The sequence below is a fragment of the Mesocricetus auratus genome, unplaced genomic scaffold (assembly GCF_017639785.1).
Source record: "Mesocricetus auratus isolate SY011 unplaced genomic scaffold, BCM_Maur_2.0 Super-Scaffold_100033, whole genome shotgun sequence".
Taxonomy (NCBI): domain Eukaryota; kingdom Metazoa; phylum Chordata; class Mammalia; order Rodentia; family Cricetidae; genus Mesocricetus; species Mesocricetus auratus.
Genome location: NW_024429213.1, coordinates 5,816,571 through 5,828,683, shown reverse-complemented (window position 1 = coordinate 5,828,683; position 12,113 = coordinate 5,816,571). Strand labels below are relative to the sequence as shown.

Genomic DNA, 12,113 nt, shown 5'->3' with positions numbered 1-12,113 from the left:
CTTCTTTGGGCTGTTTCCACTCCTTGTTAGCAGCTTTCCTTGGCAGCTAAACCATGACACTGGCATCTCTAACATCTTGGGATCTCCAAGCAATCCAGGCTTCACACAATGGCCTTTCTGGGCTTCCTTGAAGCAATACCCCTGCCACAGGCCTGGCCTCAGTGACTTTCCCTCATCAAAGATATTCCATAGCCCCTTTCATGTATCCTTGACTCCAAAGTCAGAACCATGTAACTGAAACTGACAAGTTCTGCTGCTTGCTGGGACTGTAACATAGTCCCCTCATTCAATTACAGTGGTTTCCTTGACTGCCTAGGCTTGAATATCCTGTAACTTGATCTGTAAACCAGACTGACCTTAAACTCAGAGATTTGCATACCTGTCTCCTGAATGCTGGAATTAGAGGCATGTAGCATCACACTTAGAGACAAATTGTTCTTTAGTTCCTTTTCACAAGTCGGAATCCTAACTGGGTGGGATCTTGTCCTGAGGTCACCACTTCCTTTATTCCATTTGACATTAGGGTTTCCTTTAATCTGTTCATCTCCTTAAACACAGAATTTAGCGCCATTCCACTTTCTGGTTCCCCCTTTCTCCACAAATTTTGCATTTTGTATGATTTTCTTGCTCAATTTGCTCCTTCTCATTATAGATCTTCATTAGTGCTACCACTAATAACCACACAACAGAGTCGTTACTAGGCTGTTTTGAGATTTCCTCTGCCAGTGGAATTAATTTGAAACTCTTCATTTTAGCCTTAGGCAGCCTTTTCGGGCAAGGACAAAAAGCATCCACATTCATCACCAAAATATCACTAGACTGGTCTATAGGCCACATTCTAACATTCCTCTCCTGTGAAATTTCTTGAACTAGGCCATCACAATTCAAATCACCTTCAGCAACACCATTTTACATGTTCCTATTTTAATGGCCCATTTCAAGCATTCAACTACTTTTCTGAACCATAGTCCCAAAATCTATATTAATCCAAATGAAAACATGATTTTGTCTAACAGCAATACCGCAGTCCCTGGTACCAACTTCTGTCTTAGTTTGGTTTTACATTGCTCGGAAGGGTCACCAAGACCATGGCAGCTTTTATAAAGGAAAACATTTAATTGGGGTGGCTCAGTTATAGTTCACAGGTTTATTCCATTATCATCATGGTGGTACATGGTGGTACACAGTCAGACATGGTTGATTCACCGTCAGCATAAGGAGAGACTGTGTACTGGGCATAACTTAAGCATATATGAGAATTCAAAACCCACCTTCTTCAAACAAGGGCCACACTTCCGCCAACATGGCTACATGTACTCCAACAAGGCCACACCTCCTAATAGTGCCACTTCCTTTGTGCCAAGCATTCAAACACATGAGTATATGAGGGCCATACCTATTCAAACATTCTTCTATAATTTTATTGAAAATATTTTCTACATTTGCTGTTCTGTTCATATATGCCCATAATTTAGTGTTTTTTTTAATAAGGTTCCCTGTTTTTTTTTTCATATAGCTTTTTGGAAACTTATCATTGTTCTTTACTGAATAACCAAATTCTTCTACCTTGTCTTCAAGCTCTGGTATTCTATTTTCCACATGCTCCATTCTATTGTTCAAACTTTGCACTGAGCTTGTTAGCTTATTTAATTTTTTACTTCCAGCATCATTTCAGTTTGTCTATTCTTTAAAATTTCTGTCATTTTATTTTATATTTTTGTTTCATTTCATTTCTTGAGTTGACTTTTTTATTCCATACAGATCTTTGTTTCTATTCTCTTGGAAATGACTTTATATCTTCCTTGTGTTGCTTGAGCATAGCAATGATAATTATTTTGAATCCTTTATTGGAAAGTCCTTTCAAACATTTCTTCTTCTTCTTCTTCTTCTTCTTCTTCTTCTTCTTCTTCTTCTTCTTCTTCTTCTTCTTCTTCTTCTTCTTCTTCTTCTTCTTCTTCTTCTTCTTCTTCTTCTTCTTCCTCTTCTTCTTCCTCTTCTTCTTCTCCCCCTCCTTCTCCTCCTCCTCTTCCTTCTTTCCATTATCCTCCTGTTCCTTCTTTTTCATTTTCTTCTCTCTACACTTCCTCCTCTTTCTTCTTCTTTTTCATTTTGGTTTTGTGAGACAGGATTTTCTCTGCATAACAGTCCTGACTGTTCTGGAGCTCACTCTGTAGATTGGGTTTGCCCAGAACACAGAGAGATCCACCTGCATCTGCCCCCCAAGATCTGAGATTAAAGGTGTGTGGCACTGCCACCTGGATACATGAATCTTCTTGAAATTGTTTATTTCTTCATGTTTAACGTATTTTATGAAAACATTTTTAAATCCTTTCTAAGAAAATGTAAAATATAAATAATAATTGTGGTTACTATGTATAGATTTGTTCATTTTGTTTGTTTTCTACTATGCTGAGTCATTAATTGTGCATGAATCTGTACAGATTTGTAGAAAGATACCAATAAAACTTATATTATATATAATTTAATATATATGCATATTGTATATTGCTTTTATTGAAAATAGATTTTATCTCATATAATATATCCTGATTGTGGTTTCCCCTTTCTTGCCTCCTTCCAGTTCTTCCCCACCTGTCCTCCAATCTGGGTCTAGCCCCTTTCTGTTTCCTATTAGAAAACAAACAGGCTTATAAGAGATAATAGTAGAATTCAATATAGTAATGTATTAAAATATTACATTTTATGATAAAACAAAAACTGACACATTGAAATTGGACAACAAACAGAAGGAAAAGAGCCCAAGAGAAGACATAAGATATACTTTTTCACACAGTCAGAAATCTCATAGTAACATTAAACTTCATTTCATAATATAAGAACAGCAGACCTGGTGCAGACCCATGCAGGTGCTGTAGTTGCTGCTTCAGTCTCTGTGAGTTTTTAATGTGCTTTGATCATGTTGATTTAGAAGGCCTTGTATTCTTTATGTCTTCCTTCCCCTCTGGCTCTTATATTCTTTCTGCCTCCTCTTCTGAGGGATTCCCTGAACTCTGAGAGAAGTAATAAGATCAAGACACCCAGTTTAGATCTGCTTATTCCAAGGTCCCTTGGTCTCTAATGTCTGGCTGTGGGTCTCTGTATTCGTTCCCATCTGCTTCAGGAGGAAGCTTTTCTAATGAGAGCCGAGCTAGGCACTGATACTTAATTATAGTAGAATGTCATTAGAAGTCATTTAATTGATACTTTTCTTTCTTCATTCAGTTATTTGTATTACTCTAAGCCTCTGTGCTATGATATCTCTAGTTGTTGGTCACTCAAGAATCATCTAGTATGGGTTCCATTGCAGGGAGTGGGCCTTAAGTCAAATCAGTTATTTGTTGGTTATTCTCACAAGTTTCATTTTTAAAACTTGGCCCTTTATAGAAAGAATACTTTAAAAAGTATGTAATCTAAATACCCTTATCACCATCTAATCACTGATGATGTAGATCTTCATAAAATCCCAGAGTCGTTGGCATTATCATGTTACTGGCCACATAATTGTAGTCATTTTGCAAGTACTGATGATTGAACCCAGGTTTCACATATGCTAGACAAGTGACTTTCCACTGAACCACACCCTCAGTCTTTTTTCATTTTTAATAGGATCTATCCATTCAGTTTATCGTCCTCTAACCTTAGTTACTTGAACAATGGGATCACAGAGTTTGTCACCAGGCTTGTCTGTTAATTCACTTTTTTGCTGTTATAATTTCTTACATATATGTTGAATGTTAATGACAGAAGGTGGTAAAACAATTTATAAGTGTAGGTGAAATATATATATATATAATTATTCATTGTATTACTCTTGTGACTCTCTTAGACTTGAATGTTTTTCTAAAAAGAAAAGCAAATAAAAATATAGTGCAAGCAAAGAGTCCTCTGGATCTATTCCAAATTGAGGCATGTTAGACTGAGCAGAAGTAAAAGAAACACTGATGTTGTATGCAACTTGAAATAGTTCTTTTTATTATGTTAATAGGCTGGACATCTGTGCCACTCTCCTTGGAGATAAGAGATGATTTGTGCTAAACAAAATATAAAGTGACTTTGAGTAATATTCCAAATTGAATACCATGTTTTGTGCTGTTGAGTTATGTGAACAGGGAAGAACTTGGTTAAATGTGTTATATTCTATGTTTATTTGGCAAGTGTTTTCTGGAAATGATTCACTCGAATTACTTTTCTATTCCAGTGAATTCACTTGTTTAGGCCTTAATATTGTGGGTCTTTCTGAAGTCCCTCCTGGTTCTGCACTAACTTGATAGATTTTCAAGTTTCTTATACTATCCTTCATCCAGATGGAGAACTTACTAGCATCTGGCTCTTATTCTTAGTTGATCCACATATTATGAAATATGATGAATATTTCTTTCTCTCCATTGACACAGTTTATCATCTATCACCTGTCATGCTGAAACTGTCAAGTAAACCTTGAACCTTTAAACTCAGGAGCAAAAGACAAAGCAAAAATTGCAAAAAAGAATTCAAACATTGCAAGGGCTGAAATCTGAAATGGAAAAAATAAAAAAACACAGTCTGAAGGAATGCTGGAAATAGAAAAGCTGAGAAAACGATCAGGTACTACAGATGCAAGCATAACCAACAGAATACAAGAGATGGAAGAGAGAATATCAGGTGTTGAAAATACACTAGGAGAATTGGATTCATCGATCAAAGAAAATTTTAAGTCCAACAAATCCCTAACAGAAAAAATCCAGGAAATATGTGACACCATGAAAAGACCAAACTTACAAATAATAGGTATAGAAAAAAAGTGAAGAACCTCTCAAAAGGCCAGAAAATATATTCAACAAAATAATGGAAGAAAACTTTCCCAAACTGAAGAAAGACATGCCAATGAAGCTACATGAAGCCTACAGAACACCAAATAGAGTGGACCCAAAAAAATCACATTGACACATAATCATCAAGACCCCAAACCTACAGAATAAAGAAAGAATATTAAGAACAGCTAGGGGAAAAGGCCAAGTTACATATAAAATCAAACCTATCAGAAATATACCTGACTTCTCCATGGAAACTATGAAAGCCAGAACATCCTGCATAGAGATTCTACCAGCATTAAGAGACCATGGATGCCAGCCAAGACTGCTATACCCAGCAAAGCTTTCAATCAATATAGGTGGATAAAACAAGATACTTCATGACAAAACCAGATTTAAGCAATACATATCCACTAACCCAGCCCTACAGAAAATCCTAGAAGGAAAACTCCAAACCAAGGAAATTACCTACTACCAGAAAAACATAGGTAATAGATAATCCCACTTTACCAACAGGCAAAAGAAAATATGGTGCAAATACACATACAATTCCAACAACAACAACCATTACAAAAGAAACAAGATTGAGTTATCAAGGGTCATTAATTTCCCTCAATATTAATGGTCTTAACTCGCCCATAAAAGGACACAGGTTAACAGAATGGATTTGAAGACAGAATCCATCCTTCTGCTGCATACAAGAAACACCCCTCTGCTTCAAAGACAGATGTTATTTCAGAGTTAAGGGTTGGGAAAAGATTTTCCAATCAAATGGACCGAAGAAACAAGCGGGGGTAGCAATCCTAATGTCTAACAAACTAGACTTTAAACTAAAATCAATCAAAAAAGATGAAGGAGGTCACTTCATACTCATCACAGGAGAAATCAACCAAGATGAACTCTCAATTCTGAACATCTATGCCCCAAATACGGAGCTATCCACGTTCGAAAAAGAAACATTACTAAAACTCAAAGCACATATAAAGCCTCACACACTTGTAGTGGAGACTTCAGCACCCCACTCTCACCATTAGACAGGATCACAAGACAGGAACTTAACAAGGATCAGAAGGACCTAATAGAAGTTATGACCCAATTGGGTTTAACAGACATCTATAGAACACTCCATCCAAACACAAAAGAATATACCTTCTTTTCAGCTCCACATGGAACCTTCTCAAAAATCGACCACATACTTTGCAACATAGCAAAGCTCAAAAGGTACAAAAAAATTGGAGTTAGTCCATGTATCTTATCAGACCATCATGCCTTAAAGTAAGAATTCAACAATAACATAAATAGCTGAAACCTTGCAAACTCATGGAAATTGAATAATACACAATAGCACCACTCCTGGGTCAAAGAAGAAATAAAAAAAGAGAAACAAAAGAATTCCTAGAATTCAATGAGAATGAAGACACAGCATACCCAAACTTATAGGACAAAGAACTCAAAAAGCAAGTCTCCAAAACACAAAAGAATCCAATTAAAAAGTGGGGGTCTGAGCTAAATAGAGAATTCTCCATAGAGGAATCTAAAAGGGCTGAAAGACACTTAAGAAAATGCTCAACATCATTAGCCATTAGGGAAATGCAAATCAAAACAATCCTGAGATATCATCTTACTCCTCTCAGAATGGATAAAATCAAAAACACCAATGACAGCTTATACTGGAGAGGATTTAGAGAAAGGGGAACACTCGTCCATTGCTGGTGTGAGTGCAAACATGTACAGCCACTTTGGAAATCAGTATGGAGATTCCTCAGGAACAGGGGATTCAGTCTACCACAAGACCCAGCAATTTCACTCTTAGGCATATACCCAAAAGATGCCCATTCATACAATAAGAACATCTGTTCCACTATGTTCATAGCAGCATTATTTGTAATAGCTAGATCCTGGAAGCAACCTAGATGTATGACAACTGAAGAGTGGATAGAGAATATGTGGTGCATTTACAAAATGGAGTACTACTCAGCAGAAAAAACAATGGAATCTTGAAATTTGCAGGCAAATGGATGGCACTAGAAGAAACCATCCTGAGTGAGGTAACCCAGTCACAAAAAGACAAAAATGGTATGTACTATCTCATATATGAATTTTAAACATGGATCAGGGTAGTGTCAGCCTTCAATCCCAGTGCCAGTGAGTCTGGGAAAGAGGGAGGTTCCCAAGAGATATGCATGATACCCCATTGAAGTGGAATGAGGCAAGCTCTCCTGAGCAGATTGGGAACATATGGGGAGGGGAGAGGGCATCAGGAAGAAGAAAGGGGGAGAAGAAGAGGGTAGAAGAAAACATGGGGGAGCAGGAAGGTTGAGTTGGGGTAAGAATAGAGGAGAGCAGGATGAGAGATACTATAATAGATGGAGTCATTATAGCTTTGAGGAAAAAACTGACACTAATGAGATTTCCAGAGATCTACAAGGATAACACCAACTGGCAAACTAAGCAATAGCAGAGAGAAATACATTAATAGGCCCTCCATGATGATAAGGTTGATGACTACCTTGTATGCTATCCTAGAACCTTCATCCAGTGACTGATGGAAGCAGAGACAGATACCCACAGCTAAACACTGAACTGAACCCCTGGAACCAAGTGACAGAGATGGAGGAGTGATGAGCAAAGGAGTCAAGACCATGCTGATGAAACCCACAAAAACAGCTGACTGGACAAGGGGTGCTCTTGAACCCCAGACTGGTGGCTGAGAGGCCAAAAGGAGATTGATCCAGACTCCAGGAATGCAGTGTCAGTGAGGAGGCCTCAGATATCTCTGGGGCCTTGGGTAGTAGATCATTGTTCATCATGGCATACAAATGAACTTTGGGAGCCCATTCCATGTGGAGGGATGCTCTCTCAGACTGTACACATGGGGAAGGGCCTAGGTCCTGCGCTGGATGAAATGACATTCTCTGGAGATCTGGGGGCTGGGGGATGCTGGTGGAGGGACAAGGGAGGAAGGGTCAGAGAGGGAGCTGGGATTGACATGTGAAGCATGCATGTTGCTATTTAAATAAAAACATATATTTAGGGAAAAAAGAATTTTTATGGTAGTATGTTCCTACAGGAATCCAAATAGGAAGATGGTTTTTTTTTTGAAAAACCATTTTCTATCTTAATTTTTCACAAGGAATTCCCTGCTTATTGTAAAACAAGCAAGAAAATAATACATAAGGAAATGGGTTTGAGTTTATGGTCCTAACCCTTACATTCAAAGATAACTACTGTTAATATTACATTGTATGCACCATTTGTCAAGGACTCCTTAAGCATCATATGCACATACATCACAATTGCATTTATTTTTTACAAGGATAACATCGCAACTATACAGTAATTTACAAGTTGTTTTACAAACTAATCAACATATCAAGGTCAGCCTTTTTCACCAATTCACTTAAATCATCTCATTCTTTGAAGTAGATACTTGTTATGTTATTAGTGTACTATAGCTTTTAACTATCTCTTTATTGACACATTTTAAGTGTTTGAAAGGTGTTGCAATTACCACTGGCTCTATGACTAATCCCATTAAAAAGCCTTAGCTGTGTATACAGTTTTATTTTGCTGGCTTCTCTTAAAGGCTACAAAAGATATTTGTTTACACTGTTCTCCAACTTTAGGAGTGCCACTTTATTTATTGTTGTTGCAGTATTGGGTTGTGTCTACTCTTTAAACTTTTGCATTATTTGCACCTAACAATTTGCTAGGGTGGTCATTTAAGAAGTGTCACAAACTATGTTTTCGTGGCTAGAATCTGTCTGAGCTCAAGGAGTCAATGGGATCCATTCCTTCTGAAGAATATGACAGACACTCTGTTCCACATCCCTCCCCAATCTCTCCAATGGTTTTTGCCTGCCTTTGGCTTAAATTTAGGCTTATCAGAACTTTCATCTTCATGTGGTATATTCCTAGTCTGCATATGCCTCAAAAGCTCCCCTTTTCAATATGAACGTATTAGATTGGGGACCTACTGCTGATCCTCTGGTACCATATCACCTTAAATAATTACATTAATTTATCTAATTTTCAAATCTAACAACATTTTTATATACCAAGACTTAAGCGTCAATTTTTTACAGTACTCATACAATGTACAGTAGACATAAGATAAGCATGAAATATTAATTTATTACTATTAAAATAGTATGCAAGGGTGCTAGGGTCCTCGAGAAAAACAAAAATAATAGAATATCTTTGGTGTGTATTTATACATATATTTGCTGTTTCCTTCATATCTCCATATACACATAAGTATATCTCTTAGTAGATAGATATGAAATATGTATATAGATACCTTTAATAATTTGGGAGGGGGCAATTGTCTCATGCAATCAAAGAAACAGAGAAACCACCAGGTTGTCAACAATCAATAATCTGGAGACAAAAGAGATCCAATAGCAACGATCTCAGTTGAAATGGCTGAGTGTCAGAAGAACTGACTGTATAAATTTTCTTCTAAAAGGCAGCATGTGTATGACCCAAGAAGAGCTCAGTCCTCATCTTCAGTCTAAAGGCTGAAAATGACCTATATTCCCAGCTCAAGCAATTCTCCTAGTAAAATTACCGCTTACCCAGTCTTTTCTTCTATTTAGATCTTCAGCCGAAAGGACAAGGCCCATTGCCCTAGAGCAGTGGTTCTAAATTCTGTGACTCTTTAATAAAGTTCCTCATGTTGTGGTGATCCCCAACCATAAAACTATTTCATTGTTACTTCAAAACTATAATTTTGTTAGTTATGAATCGTAATGCAAGCATCTGTGTTTTCTGATGGCCTTAGCTAACCCCTGTGAGTCCCCATAATGGGATCAAGACCCACAGGTTAAGAACCACTGACCTAGAGGGACTAGTAAGCTTTACTAAATCTACTGATTCATATATTCATCTCACATAGAAACATGGACATAAATTCATGTAGATAATGTTTGGTCAAATGTCTGTTCTGCAGTGAATAGGCATGTAAAATTCATCACCATTAAGTGTGTAGTTTCACAATAGAAGTGTGCACATTTGGTGTGTTGTTGATTTCTGGTTTCTGTTGTGAATTTTTTTCTCATAAAAGTCCTTTATTTTGTATTTTACATTCTGTTAAAAAATCTTTGTTCCTGCTTTCCGTGCTGCCCTGGGATGGGTCCATACGGCATTGTTCTTGATTCCCGTCGTAACTTAAAAGGGAAACTTACACAATGTCCGGAGCCCTTGATGTCCTGCAGATGAAGGAGGAAAATGTCCTCAAGTCCCTTGCTGCCGGAACCCACTTAGGTGGCACCAACCTTGACTTTCAGATGGAGCAGTACATCTACAAAAGGAAAAGTGATGGTATCTACATCATAAATCTGAAGAGGACGTGGGAGAAGCTGTTGCTGGCAGCCCGGGCCATCGTTGCCATTGAGAACCCCGCTGATGTCAGCATTATCTCCTCCAGGAACACTGGGCAGCGAGCTGTGCTGAAGTTTGCCGCTGCCACCGGGGCCACTCCAATTGCTGGCCGTTTCACTCCTGGCGCCTTCACCAACCAGATCCAAGCAGCCTTCCGGGAACCACGGTTTCTAGTGGTCACTGACCCCAGAGCTCACCACCAGCCCCTCACCGAGGCATCTTAAGTCAACCTGCCCACCATTGCTCTGTGTAACACAGACTCTCCTCTGCACTACATGGACATTGCCATCCCGTGCAATAACAAGGGAGCTCACTCAGTGGGTCTGATGTGGTGGATGCTGGCCCTGGAAGTACTCTGCATGCGTGGCACTATCTCCCGAGAGCAACCATGGGAGGTCATGCCTGACCTTTACTTCTACAGAGACCCAGGGCCAGGGGAGATTGAGAAGGAGGAGCAGGCTGCTGCCGAGAAGGCTGTGACCAAGGAGGAATTTCAGGGTGATTGTACGGCGCCAGTGCCTGAGTTCACCGCTGCTCAGAGGTCGCCGACTAGTCGGGGTGTGCAGGTACCCTCTGTACCCATCCAGCAGTTTCCTACTGAAGACTGGAGTGCCCAGCCAGCCACTGAGGACTGGTCAGAAGCTCCCACAGCACAGACTGCTGAGTGGGTTGGGGCCACCACTGAGTGGTCCTGAGAGGCTCTGCAGACACCCAAGCAAAGGGGAAAAAGGTGGAAGGAAAATAAAGTTTCTACAAGCTGAAAAAAACATCTTTGTTCCTGCTTAATTAAAATACAACACAGCAATTAATACATGTAGAAACCAGACATAAGCACTCATAATTCAAAAGTGTTTTTACTTTCAAAGATCACCTTCCAGTTATTTTTTCATTATGAAAACTCACTGTTGCATGTCAGAAGTTATAATATATAATTTATATTGTGGTTTTTTAAAAAAAGATTTTTGTATATCAAATATTAAAATGTCATTTAATATCCTATCCTGAAATAGAAGACAGAGAAGGTAGTTGAAAAAAAGGACATTTGATGAAATAAAATTCAAGGTGAAAGGAAACTCTTATTTCTTGGTTACATCTATCTTCCTCTGTTCTTTCTACTTCTCTGGCTTTTGTCTCTCATATTGCTGTGCTCCTCACTCCAGAAATGGTCTGGAGTAGCCGGAGATTAAATCACACAACAAAGCCACAAATATGATTCCTTCTATAGGTATACACAGTGGAAAGGAACCTAAAATACTCAAGAAATAGAAGCAGTCCTGAGCCTCTGGAAAGGCTGGAAATATATGTAAATTTTGAGGATACAAGACATATTTTTTTCCTGAGCTACAACTTGGCAAATATAGTTCACTCCAAATAAGTGCTACATGTGCCAATTAGGTCCAGAAAATAAGGTCTGGAAGAGAATCATTTAAAAAAAAGTCAAATTCAGTTAGGCCTGAAAGTCACCTTCATAACAAAGGAGCTCCCAAATGTACTGCAGCCAGGGTTGTGAAATACTGCTTTTCTTCAAAGGGCCCAAGTCACTTCCCTTGTGCCCTAAAAGAGTTGTTAGGCCTTAAAAAACATGGCTACAGAGCAGCTTGAGGCAGTCTTTATTAAGAAAGGTAGCCCAGGGCACTGGGAAATGCTGTGCTTAGAATGAGAGTGGATAGGAGAAGACTGCACTGAGTTTATACCTGCACTGAGTTGTCAGGCAGATTCCAGCATTCTGATACTGACTTGGATGCTTTGCTTAAATTCAAGGGAATCTCTAGTCAATGACTCAGAGCCAAGCCAGGGAAAGCAGTGAGATTCCCAAGGAATGTCTGCAGAAAGGAAAGATTCATGGGGAAGTCCTGTGTATATGCCAATAAAGCACTGTTGGCCAATAGGGAAGAAAGATAGGTGTGACAAGGAGTTGAGGAGGATTCTGGGAAAGAGAAA

General features: G+C 38.7%; 1 pseudogene; it reads left to right on the top strand.

The window, feature by feature from the left end:
• The first annotated feature begins 9,925 nt into the window (after positions 1-9,925).
• On the top strand, positions 9,926-10,867 carry LOC121135232 (annotated as a pseudogene).
• The last annotated feature ends 1,246 nt before the right edge of the window (positions 10,868-12,113 follow it).